Source organism: Pinus tabuliformis, chromosome 5_2, assembly GCF_031772625.1.
Source record: "Pinus tabuliformis cultivar Carrire ecotype Pingquan chromosome 5_2, CPIR1, whole genome shotgun sequence".
In the NCBI taxonomy this organism is placed as follows: Eukaryota; Viridiplantae; Streptophyta; class Pinopsida; order Pinales; family Pinaceae; genus Pinus; species Pinus tabuliformis.
The window spans coordinates 570707652-570731640 of NC_142306.1; positions in this window are offsets into that span (position 1 = coordinate 570707652).

Consider the following 23989-nt stretch of genomic DNA (forward strand, 5'->3'; position numbering starts at 1 on the left):
TCTTTATCATATTACTCAACCATCAAGTCAAGGCATTCAGATTTATCACATTGTCCAATTTACTAAGCTTATCAAAACCTAAACAAGGTCAACAAGAAGATCCTGAATATCAATATTATTGTTACACTTCTATCATCATGCTTATCATGCTTATCACAAGCATTAAAAATAGTATCAAGTCACCATATATCAAAAATCAATGTATCTAGCCTGCTTTATAGAATCAGGAAATCCATCATATCTAAAATGTAAGATACTTTCCAAATATTAAGTGCACCAATATATCACATGTACCATAAATCAAACTTACTTTCATATGAATGCATAAGCCATTTGTGAAGGTGATATTATCATCATACCTTAGGGCTTACCTTCCATCCAATATTTCACCTGAAACAATATACTATACATACCTTATAACTTTCATATACCTTTGCACTTTGTATCACTTACTCATCATGGGCAACTGTAGATATTCTTTTCCTACACTAGCCATCTTTCCCTACACCTCAAATGATCCTCAAGAAGGATCCACTTATCACATCTAATCAAGAGGTTAGAAGTATCCAAATACTCAAATATACATGCAGGAAGTATAATCAATGATCAGATCAGTAAATCTAAAAGAGAGTAAAGGCATAGAGTAGCATAAATTGAAAAATTACTTATATTCAATTAGAGGTGATAATATCCCTTTTGAGCCAGCCTTCAAGATTCATTATTGTCCATTGTCCATATAACATTGTCGCCTTCATTATATTTCAACCAACTTCATCAACAACCAGGCCTAATTGAGACTATCACATCTAGTGTTATATAAAACCTGTCACAAGTTCTTGAACATCTGCATGTTGATCATGTTAGCATTTCTAGATTGCATATCTCAAACCTTTTTGTAATCTAGGATTTATTCCAAACCCTAACCTCATAATATCCATCAAACCCTAATAAAAAAATTGCCTAGGGTTTCCCTCAAACACTGGTATTCTTTTAGGTCTCCTATGTCTTCTCTTTCTCCGAACAAAGGTGTCATCATAGGGGTGATATTCAGTGACTTCTCTTTGGGCCAGCTCTAATACCATGTTAAATTTTCTTATGGATATATTTTTCTTTACTTTAGATAATTAAATTTCTTCATTTGCATATTAAATTCACCCCACAACGTATCATTATTTAGTTTTACAACATTATTTAGCAACATATGCAATTATATAGAAAGAACAACATAATCATCAATGCATCAGAACATAAAGGAACAATATAGAAAAATCATTCACACATAGAGACACCACGATTGGTCAGAGACCAAGGAAAAACCCACTACAGGGAAAACCTTTTTTAAATTCTTCTTCTTATTAGATTATCAATTAATGATTTAACAAAAGAGATTATTGTTGTATCTTTTTCTATCTCCTGCCACAAAATTTATTCAGAAGATGTATAAGCCTCCTAGAGACAACCCCCGGGTTGAAGGAAAGGGTCAGTGCCTAGGGCATCCAAGAGGAGTGTTTTTGAATATTATCTAATGGCTTTCTTTACACTCCATATGTCACATAAATTTAAATAAGATAATTCGTAGATTGGTTCAATAGCCCTTCACTAAGGTATATTGGAGAAAACACACAGATCTAAATACACCTGGGTAGATATGGATTATCTCAAAGAGGAATGCCTTGATTCTAGTAGTTGACACACAACAATATGAAACTTAATATTGTTGTTGTAGTATAAATGAACAATGGGAGAGAAAGGAAGGAAATAATTCCATGTAGAGGGTTGGATAAAACACATAATCATAGGCAACGAGTTCCAGAAGAAGTATGGAAGAATGAAGAGGTCAAAATGTAGAAAAAGTGGAGCAAAAATTAAAGTCTCAAGCTCTATGCCTCATGGACACATATATCACCAATTAACATAAGTAAATACGTGCTTACACAGGTACTGCGAGCTATCAAATAACACAAGTAAATCTGAAATTTTCATAGGTACTATTCACTACTTAGCAACATATATACATCCATAAATGAGAGTGAAACTGACAACTTCATTACACAATTTCAAAGGAGGAAAGACATACATGAAATGATATACAAAGGGAAAACATATTGCACATTACTCTGATTGGAATCAACAAAACAACTTCATTAATATTTGAATATGGAGCCCAAATCACCAATACATCACATTTAATAATTGTATAAGCCTGAATACCTCATGAACAAGCAAATTGAACCAAAAGTGGAACGATTTCTTTGCAAACATAACTCAGAACTTGCCAAATAGAATTTGAGCCCTTGAATGTAGAAATTGGGAACCTTTCTAAAGTGTTTCTTCCCCCTTTTTATAAGAAGAGGGTAAGCTTGAAACATAGATACAAAAATATCTTAGCCATGCTCCATCTATCTGATCGACTAGCTATCTCGGCGTGCAAAGGTTCTACAACCTAAATCATTTCAACGGATTCGATTCCTTTCTTTAAAATACACAAAAAAATATAGAATAACACAAATGGAAAAAATCAAATGATGGCCCAACAAAATATATCCATGAAAAGCTTGTGATTTCCTCTAATCGGTCGATGTCTCTAGCATGACTTTCCTCTTCAGTTACCTAGCCGGTATCCCTCTCGCTTTCCCCTTAACCGCTTGACTTCCCACTTTATGGAGCTAGAAACGATCATTGGTGGTGGCCTTACTGGTGCTTTGTAATCACAACTTCTGACTCATCCATTCTTTATCACTTCTGCATTACATTATCAGAGCCTAATATGCCTCTTAACATCACCATAGTGCCATTTCAGAGCTGCAGCCCATCGGAACTTTATTTTTAAAGACATTACGAAAATGCAAAGTTCCGATGTCCTTGGACCTTCTGCACTTAACTCCTCATTTAGAACCACTGTCTGTGACCGAAGGCTTAAGGCATAGGAGCTAAAATATAAGGGCCTTCTCTCCTCATAACATCATTTGGAATAACCTTCCGAAATCATAAGGTTCTAATTCCACCAAGCTCCTTTTCTATTGCTCTTTGAAAAGTGTATCCCATAAGACCAGGCGCTGTGACCAAAGGCTTAGTGCTAAGGGGCTGTTATATCAAATGTTTTCTTCATCATAACTTCATTTGAAAAATCCTTCTGAAATCGTAAATTTGTGATGCCTCCAAGCTCCTTTTGTTTAGCCCCTTTATATTTTTCCTTCATGGGATCAGGGGTGGTGACTGAAATATTAGTGCTTGGGTGTTAAAGAATTTAGGCTCCTGCCAAGGCTTGTCTCCCTTTATATTTCATGATTTTCCCATGGTCCTTTTGAATGCTCACGAAAAAGTGCGAACACATATTGAATCTCCCTTCAACATCAAAACTTTTTCAAATAAGAATTTACCATGAGTTATGATAACTACCACTTCCAATGGGGCCCATAACACTTAGGTGCTAAATCTTCCTTAAACTATGCATTATGTGCATCTCTCATGACCGACCACCACATACTTCAGAGCCACTTCCATTGGAGGTTCTTCCAAATAAATTTCTGATGGCCTCTTCTCCAAAATGATTTATAACACTTGGGTGCTTGGACTTGGTCCAAGCCTGTAGTTCTACTAGGTCTCTCGTGACCAAGCACCATCATACATCGAAGCCCCTCTTCATCGTAATATTTTTGAAAAGGTATTTTAAAAATATCTGATGCCACCGTCCTCGAAAATATCATCCTAACGCTTAGGCACTCCATCCAGCTCTGCACCCTTGGTCCCTTTGGATACTCATGACCGGGTGTTGGTAGATTTTGGAGCCCCTTCCATCAGAAGTTTTCAAATTTGGAATTACTTTGGAGTTACGATGACTCCCACTTCCTATGGGCTCAAAAATCTTGATACTCGGCCCCCAACCCTTCGCCCTTGGTCCCTTGAAGACTCTGTGACCAACTGCCACCGGATTTCAAAGCTCCCTCCATCGGAATATTTTCAAAGAGGAAATAAAACAAATTTACGATGGCCACCATCCTCTGAAATAAACTTTAGGCCCTTTAGGCCCTCAAAGTGCCAAAACTTCCTACCACATGTCCTTGTCCCGCCACATCATGTTAACATAATCTGCCCATGTGGTCTTTAGATTTTCGAAGGTTTCATTTTCATTTCTCTTTCCTCAGAGAAATCGACGCTTTCTAGAAATTGTATTAGTTAAGCGGTTACAAAATGTTGAAGTTCCAATGGAATCTGCTCTGAGGCCCTTGTCTTGTTCCACACCCCTTGGTCCTTTGAAACACTTTTGACCATGAACTAGCCTATATTATAAGCCCCTTCACATCGAAACTTTTCAATTTGGGATTTACATGGTAGTTACAATATTATTTGCCTCCGATGGCTCTAAGATCTCCAAGCTCGACTCTTAGCCCTACACGCTTGGTATTGTGAAGTCCTTGTGACCAAGGTCCAACCTAATTTTAGAGCTTCTCTTCATCAAAACCTTTTGAAAAGGATTTAAATTGAAGTTACGAGGTTTTCAACCCTCCGAATAAATTCCCTCTAATATGCTTTCCTACTCTGATATGTTTCTCTTCTCGTCCTTCTGATATCGGGTTCTAATATGATCGGCCCCCAAACTTCAACACTCCTTTGTAAAACTTAGCATCCTCATTGACTTTGAAACATCGGATTTTTTTCTTGTGGCGTCCTCTTGGGACTTTTAGCCTCGGAGATTTATTCTCTTTTTTACCCTTTTGCATTCTTTTGACATCATTTGGAAAAATTTGAACAAGGTACAGTAGGTGACAACATTGGCTCCAATTGGGGACAGTGATTTGCTGGAAATGTGCTTAGAACCTGTAGACTAGTAGCTTTCACCATTAGGCACAGAGTCAAAAATATTGAACCTGCAAAACTAGAAAAGCTCCCCGCAATTTTAGTTGCAGGGAGTCCTCCCCTCATAATACTTGAAATGCAGAACTACAAATTCTAAAAACTAGAAATTAAACACTCACATAGTGAGATTATTTATGTACAACTCCTACTTATGCACAAGGATCAATTTACCCAAGTGAGGTCAACCTTCCAATGATACCAGCCCAACATCTGAGTACTAGACCTTATGCCATTGTTCTATTGAAAGTTAGCAATTAAAATAGGCATGAACCATTTGAAATATTGAGGTAAAGCATTTAATACATACCCCATAATTGAGTTATGATATTGACCAAATAAAGATGCCATATAGTTAGCCATTGGATCATAGAACTGATGAGAGAAATTTAAAGTGACCTCTCTTTCTTGAATAATTTCTAGGAATGAATCTTTCTGTAAAAGGCATCCACAAACATTGCTTGGTTCTTCAACTTTGGCCTCTGCTGGAAAATGTTGCTGCTGGTATTCTTCTTCACACCTACTGGTAAGTAAATATCTTTGAACATATGTAACAATATCATCCTCCTCTGAATCATATCAATCATAAATCAGAGAATCTTCATCAACTTTATTACTAGCTTCTTTAACTTCAAAAATGGAGATAAGTAATAACACGGGCCAATAAAACTGATTGGCAGCTACCGATATATGGTCAAAAGAAGAGGTTGTATTTATTTATTTGGAATAATTATCTTCTTGTGTTTGCCTTGGGCCTATGCTAATACCCTATTCTCCATTTGAAGGATGTAAATCATAAATTGGAGCCTGTTGGTTAACCTCATGGTGCACCTCTTATTTTTGTATAGCTTCCCATGAATGAGACTATTGTGGTTCTATATTTCTCAACTCCCCATCAGAGTCATACAAATCATAAGAAGGAGAATCATCAAATTCAACAGAATAAGATCTCTGAAGGTTTTTTTGCAGCTTGATAATGTCTCCTTCTTCCCTTGATTTCTAGGTAGTGCTTCTTGATGAAATTATATGTTTTCTTGGAGTTAAGACCCATACATATCTTTAGTAGCATCATTAATCTTAGAAATATTTTCAACATTAAAATGTTCACAACAATATTCAAACAAACAACCCAGTGGATATAATCTTTTGTAGAAATGATTAAACACTATGTGAAAGCTCTTTAAGGAAGATATGCTTCCATGAGGTATTTTTCTATACCAAACTCTAGCATCTTCATCTAATGAATACATGAAAATTTTCGTTTTCACATCTTCAAGAACAATACCCTATTGTTCTACACATTCATGAAAATCCTTGAGGTGTTGGTTCGGGCTTGTATCCATGCTTCCATCGAATCTAGGAAAATAGGTGGACCATTCATGATATGAAGGAACATAATGGGGATAACCAACAATAAAAGAAAAATATAGTGGGGAAAATTTGTTGGCCAAGAATGAAAGAAGGGCCATTTTGAGAACCCCTTTAGGTGAGTGATCTCAAATTCAAATGTAGGGGAGAATTTTGGTTGTTTTGCATAAGAGAAAATATGAGGCCCCTTTAAAGCCAAAATGACCAAATAAAGATATAGATATTTGAGTCGCCAGGGTGTTTAAAATAAGATTCAAACACTGGAGTCGCCAGGGTGTTTAAAATAAGATTCAAACACTGGAGTCGCCAGGGTGAGAAATCTTCAACCCACACTTCCGTTGATCACCCGATAGAGGGAATGTAAAAAGTTTTTGAACCTAGGGAAAAGTATTATGATTCATTCCCTGGAAATGGCACTAGAAGATGTTGTTGAGGATGTTTAAAATAAGATTCGGACACTGGATTCGTCAGGGTTAGATATATTCAACCCAAACTTCCCTTTCTTAGCCAAGAGAGGGAATGTAAAAATTTTCGAACTCAGGGAAAAGTATTTTGATTCGTTCCCTGGAAATGGAGCTAGAAGATGTTATAGATTTTTCTATCTCGTGTCACAATATTGCTTCAGAAGATGTAGAAGCCTCCTAGAGACAACCCTAGGGTTGAAGGAAAGGGTCAGTGCCTAGGGCATCCAAGAGGAGTGCTTTTGAAGATTATCTGAGGGATTTCTGTTGCACTACATATGTCACATGAATTGAAATAAGATAATTCATAGATTGGTTAAATAACCCTTCACCAAGGTATATTTGAGCAAACACACAGATCTAAATACACATGGGTAGATATGGCTTATCTCAATGCCTTGATTTTGGTGGTTTACACACAGTAATATGCAGCTTAATATTGTTGTTGTAGTATAAATGAACAAGAGGAGAGAAATGAAGGAAATAATTCGATGTAGAGGGCTCGATAAAACAAAAAATCCTAAGCAACGAATTCCAACAAAAGTATGGAAGAGTGAGGAGGTGAAAATGCAGAAAAAATGGAGCGCAAATTAAGGTCTCAAGCTCTATGCCTCATGGACACATTTGTCACCAATTAGAATAAGTAAATATGTGCTCACATAGTTACTGCAGGCTATCAAATAACACAAGTAAATCTGCCATTTACACATGTACTGTAGGCTATCAAATAACACAAGTAAATATGTCATTTTCATAGGTACTATTCACTACTTAACAACATATATACATCCATCAATGAGAGTGAAAGACATACGTGAAATGATATACACATGGAAAACATACTGCACATTGCTCCAATTGGAATCAACAAAACAACTTCATTAAAATTTGAATATGGAGTCCAAATCACCAGTCCATCACATTTAACAATTGTATAAGCTCGAGTACCTCATGAACAAGAAAATTGAACCAAAAGTGGAACCAGTTTCTTTGTAAACAAAACTCAGAACTTGCAAAACATAATTCAGGCCCTTGAATGCAGAAATTGGGAACCTTTCTAAAGTGTTTCTTCCCCCTTTTATAAGAAGAGGGGAAGCTTGAAAGATAGTTACAAAAATATCTTAGCCATACTCCAACTATTTGATCGACTAGTTGTCTCAAGGTGCGAAGGTTCTACAGCCAAAATCATTACAACAAATTCAATTCCTTTCTTTAAAATGCAAAAAATTACAAAATAATAGAAATTGAAAAAACTAAATGATGGCCCAACAAAATATCTCCATGCCATTCTTGTGATTGCATCTAATTGATCCACATCTCTTCCATGACTTTCCTTTTCAGTTACCTAGCCAATATGCCTCTTGCTTTCCCCTTAACCACTTGACTTCCCACTTTCTAGAGTTGGAAATGATCACTGGTGGTGGCCTTAGTTGATGCAGGAGAATTCGGCTCAGAAATGTCATTGTATTTTAGTAGACATAGGGGGTCTTATGTTTTAAGGAAGTTGGTTTCCTAAGCATTAAATTAATGTAATTTTAATGATTTTGAGAGATTTTAAGAATAGGATTAATTAATTATTGTGAGGCATATTTGTAAGTGTTCTCGAATGTTGGAGAACATGAGAGAATTAGGCTAGTTAAGGTTCCATAGGGATTGACAGATTTGTTGTAAATCTTAGATTAGGAATTGGTTTCATGATTTGAGGAACTAGAGAGGATCCTTAGGGATAAAGAAGAGATTTTAGGATTTTGTTGAGAAGGTTATGGATCTAAACCAGGAATTAGTTATAGAATCCTTATGTATAAATGTAAGACTAAAGGCATAAAAAGAGTTAGACAGTTAGCTAGTTAGAGGGTTACTAGTTAGTTAATTAGACAGGGTTTGACTCTAAGCCTACAGTCATGAAGGGAAAAGGCCACTGATAAAAAAGATCAGGCTAGAGAAGGAAATTCTATGTAAATAATTGAGTGATAATACAGAGAACAAATTCCAAATTTATATGGTGTGTGAATGTGTATTGATTGACTAGTGATTTATAGATTATGTATGAATCAGAGTAAAACTGTGTAATAGAGTGTTTGAGGTATAAGATCAGTGAGAAGACAGTACTGGAGAATGCTTAATACACAAAATAATAGAGAGAGGACAATGCAAAGAGGAGGAGAACAACAATCGAAAGTGATTGAACAAGTCCGGGAAGGATAATCGCACAAATAATGATATAGGTGAGTTTTGGGTGAATAGACCAGAACATTGGAAAATTCGGATAAAGAAGAAGTAAAGGGAAGGACGAAGAAATGAAGTAACCTTGCACAGGAACCGTTGGATTAGTCAGATCAACGGACGTGGTTGTGTGAGATAGACAGATAAGATCTTATCGTTCAAATAAAGTCAAGAAGTTGAGCAGCGGAGATTAAGCCACGTGTTAAACAGAATGAAGAGGTCGTTTTCGTAGGCGGAAGTGGTTTCTCGCGCGACCTCAAAATTGTGGGTAGTAGTTAAAAACTAGACCTGAGAAAGTTATAGTCTATGATCTAAACCCATTTAGTTTCAGATAGATCACAACCATCCTTTGGATGATTGATCGGATGGATATTGCGTCGGAAAATGAACGGAGTTTAATCTAGAAATCGGACACGATGAGGATTTATACATGGGTTAAATCCTTGTTGAGTTCTGATCATCTGGACCGTTGGTTGGTTGGTGGATCAAACGGTAATCACTCTCAAACTTGCGCATGGGTTAACATTTCGAGCGGACCCAATGAATTATTAAAAGAAGTTTAACTTCTTTTAGTTCCAGTGGAAGATGGTCAAAGATTGGAGATCGCACGATCATCGTTGATCTAAAAGAGTGAAATCGATGGTGGAGGTTGAATGCCATAAAGGGAGCATCAATATTTGGGCTAAGATTTGCGGACTAGCAGAAAGGTAACGTTACGTGTGTTTTATGTGTAATTTTTATTATACAAGAGTTATAATAGAAATAAGCGAGGTGAATGAATTATGGGTTAAGTCGATTTTAACCAAAGTAAGAGGACCATGGTATGGTTAAGACGAGCAGGTAATGAAATCAACCAAAGGGTTAATTTATAAGGTTTAAGAAAGAACTGAATATAAGGTTCCGCTCAAAAGGTTAATTAAAGGTTAAACTTTGGATAAGTTAAACCAAACGTTTCCACTTAAGCATTTAACTAAGGAACATTAAACCTATAGTTATAGAGGCTTTCACCAATGATATGGGAGATTAATCTTGTGACATAGTCAGACATGAAATTTTACTTGCATAATGTGGGTAAGAGCAACTAAGGCTGCATCAATTTGTATCATAGCTGGTCAAAGCTCTTTTTAATTAAAGCAGAATTGTGCAGAATGCAAGTGTGATTGAGGAGATCAGGTTATTTGAATATGATACGTAGAAGTCATGATATAAGATGAGAGTAAGTGATACTCTTAAGAAGATATTACAGAAGCATAAAGAAAACACAATGATGTTTGTTTTCTTGAGGAAAATGGAGATTCACTCAAATGTGAAAAGGGGATGGAGACTTCTTGTGAAATCATACAGGTATTGTTTTATTTAACTCTAGTTTTAATTTTGCAGGTTAAAGATAGAGTAAAGAATGATATAAGCAGACAAACAAGGAAAGATGTATGTGTTCTAAATAACAAAGTGAATGGAAGATTGGAAAAACAAAAGTGGCAGTGAACCTGAAGAATCCGACTGAAGGTTGGACAAAGAGGACAAGAGTGTTCTCAGAAGGAAGCTGAGCAACAAGCTTTTGAAAGCTTGGGAATGATCCTTGTTTAAATAACATTGATATGTAGGTAACAACAATTAGTGAAGCATCTCAGCAAGAAGATCACAACCTGAAGAGCAGTGATGAAGGAAGCCAGTAAAGGTTTCTGAGAGAGAGTGGCAGAACCTAGTATTTCATTTGTGTTTGAAATACAAGAGGATAGTTGTGTTCTCAAAAGTGCAGATGAGTTGAAGTCTAGAGCATGGAGTGCTCATATGGTTCCAAAGGAGAGAACCAGAGGGATGCCAAAAGACTGAGCTCAGAGGAGAGAAGCTTAGTGAGGTATCATGCAACAGGGAGGACTTGTTGTTACAGAGACTTGTGTAGCTCATAGTGAGTGAGTGAAAAACTCATAGCGATAGAGGAGAAGATGATTAATGATAGTCATAGCAGAGGTTCTGAGGAAGACAACAACAGAAGAAAAGTGAAGAAGGAGGATGCCAAGGCAAATGGAAAGAGAATGAGTCAAGAGGAGATTGACAAGGAGATTGTTGAGTTAAAAGAACAACTCAATGTATTAAGGATGCTACTTGAGGAAATCCAAAGACAAGGTTGGGTCTTGAGGAAAAAGGCAGTTAAATGGCCTAAGTTACAGAGAAGGCTACAACAAAGGCAAGTGAAGTGGCTGTTGGAAGAACTCAGAGAAGTTGAGTTGGAAATGGAAGTTTTCCATTTGTGAAGCAGGTAAAGTTCTGGGTGGAGAAGAAGACTTGAAGACTGAAACTTCAAGTGAGACCAAAAGGTCACATGATTTTAAATCTGATAATTTGTGTATGTTTGCAGGTGAAACATGGGAAGAAAGATAATTTGCTGATATTGTCATAAAGGAGGAAGAATACAAGAAAAATCTAAATTTTGTTTTGAAAGAAGATGAGATAGACAGGTCTCATGTAAATTCCCATATACAGTTGGGGAAAGTTTTACCTTTCAGCATATTGCGAATATTGAAAGCAGAGGAAGTTTGACTCACGATGATGCCCAAAAGAAAGAAGAATTAGGGAAGGATATCAAGCAACCAAGTGAAGGACTTGATGAGATTGAAGAGAAGACCATCGAAATATTTCCGAGTCATGTAGAGGACTTAGAATAGTAGGAGGACTAGGTGATTGAATCATCAAGTGAGATCACGAGGTCTTGTGGTTTTAAAACTGACAAGTTGTGTGAGAATGCAGGTATTGCAAAAGAAAAACCATCCTATGGAACTATCTTGAGTGAAGCCGAAGATTGCCAAGCAAAGTATGATGATGATTGTCTTTCAAATGAAGATCAAGTTGAGTATTTACAACAGAAGGAGTTCATAAATTACTTGCTTAGTAAAGGAAATATCTCCAGTAGAGATGAGGCAGTTATAGCTTATTATAAGGAATTTTTTATTGGTAAGGGAAAAGAGGAATTGATTTTATTAAATGGCCAAAGGAAGAGTGATGGATAGACATCTAAAACTATCACATAGATGGAGGGTCAGAATTTTATTTTGATTGATAATGAAGAAGTAGTGTCACCAAGAAAATAGATTTATGAAAAAGAAGAAGATAGTGAAGATTGTACAAAGCTTTTAGGAGAAATCCCAAGTGAGATGGCAATTTTATGGCATGAGATAAGTCTTTTGGAGGAAAGGCTAGAAAAAAAGAGAGTAAGTGTTCAGGTTGTAAAATCAAAACTAAATGAGAATGAAGAAGTTCACTACAGTGGACAAGAGCAGGAAGACATCATTGAAGCAGATGATGTTGAGAAGAGATCTATTGAGGATCTTATAAGTTGTTTGGAGAATGAGGAGGAAGAGAGACTTGCAGGAAGTCTCATGAGCTCTTTGAAGAGTTCAGATCAACAAATGGATATGATGATAAGTAAGGCTAACATGCCTAATGTTTTTATTTCTGACATTTTGTGTGTGGTTGCAGATTTAGCAAATGAAGAACAATTATTGCAAACTATTATACATGTTAAGGAAGATGAGAAGCCTAATAAATGTCTCATGTGTAATGATAAATTAAAAATGATGCTGGTAAAAGGACATCATGTTTCTCATGATTGGTGTAAGCAAGCAGGTTTTGAAGTAGATAAAGATGGAAAATATTCTACAGGTATCATAGAAATTGAATAAGATTGTAAGCCTATACCTAATGATGAATACTTCTCAGAAGAAGACAATTTTGAACTGGTACAGAAGAAGTATATAGATGCACTGCTTAATAGAGGACAAGTTCAGCATGAAGATCAAAGAGATGAAGATAAACACAGAGATTGTGATATGGATAAAGGAGAATCAGGTAATAGGCAGTCACTTGAAGTTGTCATGAAGATGAAGGAAATGTACAAAGACATTTCAAAGAGGCAAGATCAGAATTGCATTCTAATGGAGAATGAGACTATGTTGTCTCATGAGGACAACCAAGGGGGAGCACATGCACATTTGGTTAATAAGGAGAGACTAGTTGACAGTCTCATGAATCCTTTTGAGAATTTAAATCAGCATACTGATGTGCTAACAGAGGAAAAATCAGAGCAACAAGATGAATTGTTGCCAAAGGAAGAAAAGGCACAGAAGCCTTATGATTTTGAATTTAAAAATTATTTTATGATTATAAGTTTTGTTGCAGACAAGGAGCAGAAATTAGATGTTGCAGAGGGAGATATCTTCAAGGATATTTAGGAAGTTTTAGTGGAAGCAATATCTACAAAAATATCTGGAGCAATCTCAAGAGAAATAGCAGAAGATGAAGTAGGAAAAGCTGAAGAAAGTAATCAGCAGTTTAAATATGAATGGACAACTTACAGTGAGATGCAGAATGAGAAGGTGCCAAAGTTAGTGGGCAGCAACAACAACCTGAAGTAGAAAGAAAGAGATAACAGTAAATGGAAAAGTATGTACCAGCCCAAGGATGTGTTGGAGATGGAGATTGAAGAATTATGGTACTTGATGATGAAATAGTCTAGGTTGAGGAAAATGACAGTAGGAGGAGTGATCAATCAGAATTTGAAACTAATTGGAGAGGAAGATGAACAAGAAGACAATAGATATACAGTAGCAACAAAGGTGCAAAGCATTTGGGTAGTTACAAACTAAATTTTGGGACCCTGGAGGTTTTTTTTATTAACACATGAGAACACATGATCAGGAGATCATGAATGTTTTCAACCTTGGGAATCTGATGCAGGAGCATTCGGCTCAGAAATATCATTGTATTTTAGTAGACATAGGGGGTCTTGTGTTTTAAGGAAGTTGGTTTCCTAAGCATTAAATTAATGTAATTTTAATGTTTTTGAGAGATATTAAGAATATGATTTAATTAATTATTGTGAGGCATATTTGCAAGTGTTCCCAAACATTGGAGAACATAAGAGAATTAGGATAGTTAAGATTCCATAGGGATTGAGAGATTTATTGTAAATCTTAGATTATGAATTGGTTTCATGATTTGAGGAACTAGAGAGGATCCTTAGGGATAAAGAAGAGATTTTAGGATTTTGTTGAGAAGGTTATGGATCTAAACCAGGAATTGGTTATAGAATCATTTTGTATAAATGTAAGCCTAAAAGGCATAAAAAGAGTTAGCTAGTTAGCTAGTTAGAGGGTTACTAGTTAGTTAATTAGGCAGGGTTTGACTGTAAGCCTACGAGCATAAAGGAAAAAGGCAAATAATATAGAAGATCAAGACAGAGAAGGAAATTCTATGTAAATAATTGAGTGACAATACAAAGAACAGATTCCAAATTTATATGGTGTGTGAATGTGTATTAATTGACTAGTGATTTATAGATTATGTATGAATCAGAGTGAAACTGTGTAACAGAGTGTTGCAGGTATAAGATCAGTGAGAAGACAGTACTGGAGAACACCTAATACACAAAAGAACAGAGAGGATAGTGCATAGAGGAGAAGAACAACAATCGGAAGTGATTGAACAAGTCCAGGAAGGATAAACGTACAAAGAATGATATAGGTGAGTGTCGAGTGAATTGACCAGAACAATGGAAAAGTCGCATAAAGACGAAGTAAAGGGAAGGATGAAGAAATGAAGTAAGCTTGCACAGGAACTATTCGATCATTCAGATAAACGAATGTGGTTGTGTGATATATACAAACAAGATCTTATCGTGCAAATAAAGTCAAGAAGTTGAGCAGCGGATATTAAGCCATGTGTTAAACAGAATGGAGAGGTGGTTTTCGTAGGTGAAAGCGGTTTCTCGCGCGGACTCAAAATCGTAAGAAGTAATTAAAAACCGGACTCGAGAAAGTTATAGCCTTTGATCTAAACCCGTTGAGTTCCAGATAGATCACAGCCGTCCGTTGGGTGATTGATCAGACAGATATTGCATTGGAAAACGAATAAAATTTAATCTAGAAATCAGACGTGATGAGGATTTATACATGGGTTAAATCCTTGTTGACTTATGATCATCTAGACCGTCCATTGGTTGGTGGATCGAACGATAATCATGCTCAAACTTGTGCGTGGGTTAACATTTTGAGCGGACTCGATGAATTATTAAAAGAAGTTTAACTTCTTTGAGTTCCAGCGGAAGATGGTCAAAGATTGGAGATCGTGCAATAGCCGTTGATCTGAAAGAGTGAAATCGACGGTGGAGGTTGAACGCGATAAAGGGAGCATCGATATTTGTGCTGAGATTTGTGGACTGGCGGAAAGGTAAGGTTACATGTGTTTTATGTGTAATTTCTATTATACAAGAGTTATAATAGAAATAAGCGGGGTGAATGAATTATGGGTTAAGTTGAGTTTAACCAAAGTAAGAGGACCATGGTATGGTTAAGACGAGCGGGTAATGAAATCAACCAAAGGGTTAAGTTATAAGGTTTAAGAAAGAACCAAATATAAGGTTCCGCTCAAAAGGTTAATTAAGCTTAGACTTTGGATAAGTTAAACCAAACATTTCCGCTTAAGCATTTAACTAAGGAACATTAAACCTAGGTTACAGAGGCTTTCACCAATGATATGGGAGATTAATCTTGGGACATAGTCAGATTTTACTTGCATAATGTGGGTAAGAGCAACTGAGGCTGCATCATTAGTGGTGCTTTGTAATCACAACTACCAACTCATCCATTCTTTATCACTTTTTTGTTACACTATCAGAGCCCAATATGCCTCTTAACATCACCATAATGCCACTTTGGAGCTGCAACCCATTGGAAATTTATTTTTAAAGACATTACAAAAACACAGTTCCAATGTCCTTGGCCCTTCAACACTTAGCTCCTCATTTCTTATACACCATAAAACCACTACCTGTGACCGTAGGCTTAAGGAAGAGGAGATGAAATATCAGAGCCTCCTCTCCTCATAACATAATTTGAAATAACATTATGAAATCATAAGGTTTTGATGCCACCGAGCTCCTTTTCGATTACTCCTTGAAAAGTGTGTCCCATTTGACCGGGCATTGTGACCAAAGGCATAGTACTGAGGGGATGTTATATTAGATCTTTTCTCCATCGTAACTTCATTTGAAAAATCCTTCTGAAATCATAAATTGTGATGTCTGCGAGCTCCTTTTGTTTAGCCCCTTTATATTTTTCCTTCATGGGATCAGGGGCGGTGACCGGAAGCTTGGTGCTTGGGTGTTCAAGCCTTTGGGATCTTGTCGAGGCCTATCCCCCTTATAGTTCATGTTTTTTCCATGGTCCTTTTGAATGCTCGCAACCAAGTGCGAACATAGATCAAAACCTCCTTCACTATTGAAACTTTTTCAAATAAGAATTTACCAAGAGTTACGATAACTGCCGCTTCCAATGGAGCCCATAACAATTAGGTTCTAAATATTCCTTTAGCTGTGGGTTATTTGGATCTCTCATGACCAACCACCACATACTTCGGAGACCCTTCCATCAGAGGTTCTTCCAAATAATGTTTTGATGGCCTCTTCTTCGAAATGCTTTATAACACTTGGGTGCTTGGCCTTGGTCTGAGCCTCTCATTTTACTGGGTCTCTCGTGACCTAGTGCCATCATACGTCGAAGCCCCTCTTCATTGTAAGATTTTCGAAAAGGTATTTTAAAAAGCTTCGATGCCGCCATCCTCTGAAATATCTTCTTAGCACTTAGGTGCTCCAACCAGACCTGCACCGTTGGTCACTTTGGATACTCATGACCGGATGCTAGTAGATTTTGGAGCCCCTTCTATTGGAAATTTTAAAATTTGGAATTAATTTGGAGTTACAACGACTCCCACTTCTGATGGGCTCAAAAATCTTGATACTCAGCCCTTATCCCTTCGCCCTTGGTCCTTAAAGACTCTACGACCAACTACCCCTGGATTTTAGAGATCGCTAAATCGAAAGATTTTCAAAGAGGAAATAAAACAAAGTTACGGTGACCACCATCCATCAAAATGCATACCTCCAAAGTGACCTCATACTGACGTAATCACATCCACATGGAAATTCATGATTGGTGACACGTGTCACCCATATTTTTTCCTTTAGGCCCCTCAAAGTTCCAAAATTTCCTACTAGGTGTCCTTGTACCACCATGTCATGCTGACATAATCTACCCCGTGAGATCATCAAGATCAATCACCAGCTTCCATGTGCCTTCCTCGGAGGAAAGAGAAAGGTCCAAGGGGTCTTTTGATTTTCAAAGGTTTCCTTTGCATTTCTCTTTCCTCAGAGAAATCAACGCTTTCCAGGAGTTGTATTATTTAAGGGGTTATGAAATGCCAAATTTCCAATGGCATCTACTCTGAGGTCATTTTCTTGTTCCACACCTCTTCGTCCTTTGAAACACTTGTGACCAAGAGCTAGCCTATATCGGAAGCCCCTTCACATCGAAACTTTTCAATTTGGGATTTACATGGCAGTTATGATATTCTTAGCCTCCAGTGGTTCTAAGCTCTCCATGCTCGCCCCCTAGCCCTGCGCGCTTTGTCTTGTGAAGTCTTTGTGACTAAGGGCCAACCTAATTTCAGAGCTCATCTTCATCGAAACTTTTGGAAAAGGATTTAAATTGAAGTTACAAGGTTTTCAACCCTTTGAATAAATTCCCTCCGATATGCCTTCTTGCTCTGGTATGTTTCTCTTCCTATCCTTCTAATATCGAGTTCTGATACAAGCGATCCCTAAACTTCGACACTCCTCTACAAAACTCAGCTTCCTCCTTGGCTTTGAAACTTAGGATTTTTGGCTTATGGCCTCCTCTTCGGACTTTCATCCTCTAATATTTGTTCTCTTTTTTACCCTCTTGTACTCTTTTGACATCATTTGGAAAAATTTGAACAAGGTGCAATAGGTGACAACAAGTACAATGATCCATATCTTCAACCATAATTCTATCCAGTAAAATCATCTAAACAACATCCATGAGATGAACCCAACAATGCTAATAACCAAAAACCCTGATTCAGAAGCCTGAAATCAATTGTCACTGTTTGCGGTCAATTTCCAAACTCTACAGTCAGCTGATGAAATCTGCAGTCAACTGTAAAACTCAAATCCTAGCTTCCAACTCCACGTAGAGACTGATGCGCATGTGGCTGAAACCCTCAAAATGAACACATGATCCCGTGTGTTTTCGTTTGTGATCAAAATTTTCTTGAAGCATGTATGTGGATGGAAACCAAAACCCTAAACACATGTGTGAGCTTCGGATCCTACAATCTTGGACCTATATGAACCAATCTCTGCGACCCATCCTCAGACTTGTGTGATCCAAAACCAAATAATGAAGAATGATCATGATGATGTAAAAATGAGGGTCAATTGACTTGTATTTATAGCCATCCATGGGTGTCCAATTTCTCTTTTGGGTCGATTTGTCCTTTTGTGCACATGTGGCCTTTAATTTAAAAATACACTTTCCCTTATCCAAATTGGGCACTTCAATAGTCAAAATTGGTCCTCTCGAAAAGAGGAATCTAATCACATGATTGGAATTTGTCACTAAGCTTCTAAATTAACACAAAATCCCTATCCAAATCCAAAGAGGTTGGAATTCATATCGTTTTCATTTCCATAAGGTATGGTTAGCGGGCTGGGAGAAGATTAAATAGAGAGGGGTGGGGAGGAGGAGTGAAATTGTGTTTATTAAAGTCATATTAACAAAATAACTAAATTGGAATTGTAGTTTTGAAAGTGAAACTTATTCCATTTTAATAGAAGTAACAACACCAAGTGATCTCATATCATTTATTCATGAATCAAGCCATGGAAGTAGAATAAAATAAAATGTTATCAACTCATTATGTGTAGACAAGGGGACAAGGGGACTCTAGGTGTACCCACACAGAAACGTGAGAATGACACTACTCCAAAGGTAAGTAAGATTCTGAAACATGACTCTAGAATTTAAAATTTAATAGAACTAATCACATTTTAGTCAACTCTATAGTGCGCAATAGCCAATTTCCTTAGAGCTGAATTTGGCTTGAAATCTTTCAATAGAATGGATGAATTGGAAGATCTAGTTATCCATGTTGAAATGTTATCATTCTATCCTATCTAGAAAAGAAAGTGTTGGTGGAAAACCATAAGAGGAGACTGAGAGGTAGTTGTTCCAATTCTACGTGCAGGTTAAAATGGTAAAGGTAAACAAACCAGAATGAAATTGAAGCCCAAGTACCTCTTTGTAGAGCTATAACTAGGGTCTCTCACACCACCAATTATTCCACATTATTAAGTCAATCCGGGATCGTTTTTTTCTTGCAAGGAGTAACTCAATCCGAGGCTGTTCTGTCCAAGTAGTGCTCGGTAGTATAACGTTCTAATAACTTGAAAGGAAACAAACACTAAGCTGTAACTAAACTAATGCAGGAAATGAAATCACACAAGGAAAATGATCAGTCAAGGGTACGGAACCAATAACCCTTCCCTTTAGAAACTGATAAGGAAAGAAAACCAAAGCATGGGCTTATAGGTCAGGGAGCTAGGCAGCGTCTTGCTGGGCTCACGACAGCCTTAGGCCTGCTATCACGCAAAAGCAATAAAGGCAGATTGGCGAAGGTAAACTGGAACAACAATTCTTAAAATGGAACAGCAGTAAAGAAATGGAACAACAGTAATGAAATGGAACAGCAAACTATCATAACAGGAAACATCAATCATATAAAATGGAACAGCAAACCCAAATGGAACAGCAACCCAAATGGAACAGCAAATCCAAATGGAACAGCAAACCCAAAAGGAACAACAAATCCAAATGGAACAGCAACTCCAAATGGAACAACAAACCCAAATGGAACAGCAAACCCAAATGGAACAGCAAACCCCGAAGTATGTACACGGTCTATGCTACTGCAGCGATCCGAGAGTAATGTGTGATGTGACTGTGTTTCTGAACAAGATAATATTATCTTCAAGCCTCACAAATACTTATTTCATATGAATCCAATAATGATAACATTCATACCAATAACTTACTGTAGAAATGGATGCAATTCTAATAGATTCAGTTTGTGTAATACAGAGACGTGAATTAAAGAACTTATTCAGATTCAAATATTAATTAAGAAACATAGTCTATCAGAGCAAAGAGATATCGGATTACTGTAATGAAAGAAATATGCAAACCACACAAATCACCGTATGATACAACAGCGAGTGACCGTCGGAGCTGGGCCCTTGGCTACGATGGTACACTGCTTAGAGTTACTTCAGATGTAGAAACGAAGTGAACACCAAATCCTTTATATTGATTGCATTAACAAAAGTGTACAAAATCAGATCTTACAAAAGCTCAGTGATCAAAATCGTTCTGAGTTTTTAATTATAATAACAGTCGTCCCCCCACGCTCGGTGGCGTGGTACCTTTATATAACAGAAATGACGGAGATGTCTAGATACAAAAGATAAACTTAAAGCAGCGATCCCTCAGGATTGAAGATCTTGAGGGATTCCCTATTCGTTCGGGTCTCCTCTTTCCTTCTTGCGTTCTCCGTCACGATATCCTGCGTCCTTTTCCTGGATTATTCGGCTCCAATTTTGCTCGATCTTGTCCGCATCTGGTTCCCTGTCGACGGGGCAGCAGTTACTTTCCTTGCGCTTCTCGTTTTTACTCGATAATCCCCTATTTCCGCGTCCTTCTGCATAGAAAACATCGATTATTAGTAATTGAGCTTCGTTTGCCCATTTTCACACAATTTACCAAAACCCTTATTTTTTTAGGCTCAATATGCAAAAAAGATTAGAAATAGTATTGAAAAACCACTAGATTACTTATCAAAAAGCATACCTTCCAGGTGCTCCACACACCCCCCTGCTTACCCTGTTTCATGTCCTCATGAAAACGTTGTAATTGACATGCAGGGCTGTGAGAGAGTAGGCTGGAGAAGGGATCTCTCGAAGAGGCCGACAACCATGATTAGCAACTAGATGGTCAAAGAACTGGTCTAACTGATCTGCAGGCATCTCATATAGAGCCTGATATCCAGGTGCAGGATGCCAAACAATTGGGTTGCGAAACCGATACCCCAACCAAAATGGGCCTGCTCGCAGAATCCGTTCCCCATAGAGACTCAATCGACTGGCAGCCAATTCAAAATTCTCGAAGTTAAAGGGTTCCCTGAGCTGGATGTTTGGGTTAGAGGTTCGGTATCGAAACTTTGCAGCATGGAAGGCCTGGTCTTTAATAGTCAGGAAATACTCCAGACCATTTCGGATCAAGTCTTCATGCATGGGACCTAATACCTTCATGACACCTGGGATCCTCATCATACTCCTATGCTCTCTCCATAATGCTGCTGGGTCCCTAGGTTCAGCTCGTACCCAAAGGTCTAAACTATTTTCTTGCCTCTGAAAGATGTTGTAAGCTTTAAACCATTTTAACTGATTCACCCCAAATGAGATAAAGGCTTGAAATTGTATATCGCCAACGAAAGGGCCAGGATTCAAATCAGTTTCCTGGTCTAAGACAAGGTTGTGCAAGTAGAATTCACATAACAATCTTTGAACTTTAACTCCATAGTGCTTGCAGCAATCTATAAAATCATTAACAGTGTTGATATGGATGGGTGCTCCTGCCCTGATAGCTTTTATTTTTAATCTCAAATAACGTTCAAGCAAAAACAAAGCATAATTTTTAGCAGGGGCTCTACAAGTCAAAACATCAGTATACAAGGAACACAAGGTGTCCATTTGCTTAACAACACTATCTAGTCGACGAGTTACCTTAGCAACCTTTTCCTGCTCCTTCTGCCATCCTTCAAAGGCCTGGCTTTCAGACTGACTGATGTTTCGAAGTTGCTGTTGGAGCTCCTCATATCTTTCCTTGGGGACCATCTGTTCTCGCAACTGCTCGACCTCCTGCTGGGCTTCCTTCATCATTTTATGCAAGGTCCTGGTTTTCGGGTCTTTCTTCCAGGTAGCCGTAGAAGCTGGAAGTTTAACCTGGACCTTCCTATTGTGTTGTTTCGAATTTAGGACCCGAATTACACCCGAGGGGGGTGTTTCCGTTTGAACCTCTTTGCTATCCGTCTCCTTTTTGATGCGAACAAAGGGTTGGTGTGGTCCTCCTACCACCGGAGCCTCTTGCTGTTCCATTGGAATGTCCATTCGTTCCTCCGGGTCAGATGGAACAACAGTTTCTATTGGAACAGCACCATGTTCCTCATTAACATTCGAAACAGCGGACTGTTCCTCAACAGTAGGTCTCCTGATGGGGTTTCGTCCTTCAAAACGAACCCTAACCCTCGGGGTTCTTGCTGCCGTGGTCCTTTTCTTTTGCCTTGTAGTTTTTTGTATTCTCAGACTGGCTTTCAACATTCTGATTTGTTGTCGAAGTCTGGCTATCGTGCCCAGCATCCTCTGGTGCTTCTTCTTCAATTTTGCAATTTCCCTAGCCTCGACAGAGGGTTTGGCCTTTAATTTTACTCCTTCTTCCTCTCCCGGAACATCTTCCGGTGCCCTGGGGACAGATTGTCCTGAATTGATGTCTTCTGCTTCATTACCGGGCAGGTTTTCTTCCCCTGCTTCTTCTGCATGCCCTTCTTCAGGTAACTCTTCTTCTGCGGGACCATCAGGGATGCCTCCTGGACTGGAGGCTTGGCCGTATTCTCCCATGTTGGCCAGAACTACTGCCAATTCCTCTTCTCCTGGATGGTCTTGCAACGGGCTACCCATATATTGTGCATTTTCTTCCTCAATTCCTTCTCCTGGCTGGTTAGTTCCAGCCTCTATTTGCTCAGCATTTCCTTCGGGTAATTCACCTTCCTCTTCCGAAGGTTCGTCCTCGATTTCGATTGGTTGGGTCGTAGTTTTCTGAATCTTTTCCAACCTTCCCCTTATTCGAACCAATCAAGCTGACTTCCTGGGTCTTTCGGGCAGGTTGGGAGTGCCAACAGGTTCTCTAGGTTCCTCTGGTCGTTCCGGCGTATCGGAGGATCGCTTCCGTTTCGACACAGCCTGTTTTTCTGCCGCCGACTTCTTACGTTTCTCTGATTGTTCCGGCATGCTAGAGGACTGCTTTCATTTTGAAACAGCCTTCTTTTCTGCTGTTGGCTCCTTGTGTTCTTCTGAGCGTTCCAGTGTGCTGGAGGTTCGAGGTAAAGCCAGTCCCATTTTGACTGTTTCAACCAATTCCTCCCAAGTGTCTTATTGTTGGGCAGGACTGTGGCTTATTATTAGCCGAATCAGTCCATGGTGGCTAACAACTGTCTCTGTGTGCTGAGCTTTCTTCAAACATCGGGCTGCATCATGTAATAATGAATTTAAAAAGGCAGGGAGATTTACAGAGCATTTTCCCTTCAAAACAGCTAGAAGTTTTAAGTGACAAGCCCTTACCACATCTTTCCTCCCCTTGCAGGTGATATAGCTCTGCACTATTTTCGCCAGCTCGGTCCAGGGTTCCCCCAGTGTCGTCGGCAGAACTCCTTTCCCTTTGACTGTCAGACTTTGGCCTTTGCTTTGGAAAATTTCCATTGCTTTCTGCAGTCTTTCCTTCTTCAGCTCCCATCTGGGTCCAACAGCTGGTAATCCTGAGGTTTCTGCAATGATGTCCTCCGTGACTTCTATCCGCTTTCCTCCGACTATAGAGTGGTTTTCCTGCAGATTTTGCAGGAATTCCAATGCTACAGCCTCGTTCGATTCTTGCAGGCGGTTGAAGTAATTCAACCATCCTGCATTTTCCAGAATTTCGCGGGCAGCATCAGACGCGATTAGCTTGTGCGGTTCACTTCGGATTGTTTTCCCGCCCATAGCTTACTCTCAGAAATGAACTGGGAATGGAACAGCAACTGTCCGCAGTATTTACCGAACAGAGAGGATACTCGATGTTATTTTAGGAAGGATTTTCGTAGGGCATGCATCAAAGAGAAAGATCGTGGGTGGCAATCCGTAGAATGAGATCATCATACCGTTAAATCGTGTTGTTATTTTGCCCGAATGATGTGCAACCACGTAACCATTGGAGTAATGAGGTCACCTCCCCCCCCCGCGATCTGATAGGCTGCCCCCAGCCGTCAAAGAGAGGAGCAGTAGCCAGTCGGGAGTCAAATCATAAGGTACAGCAGGTGGAAATTATGCCATGTTGTGAAAAGACAGTGAAGTACCGAAATCGAGG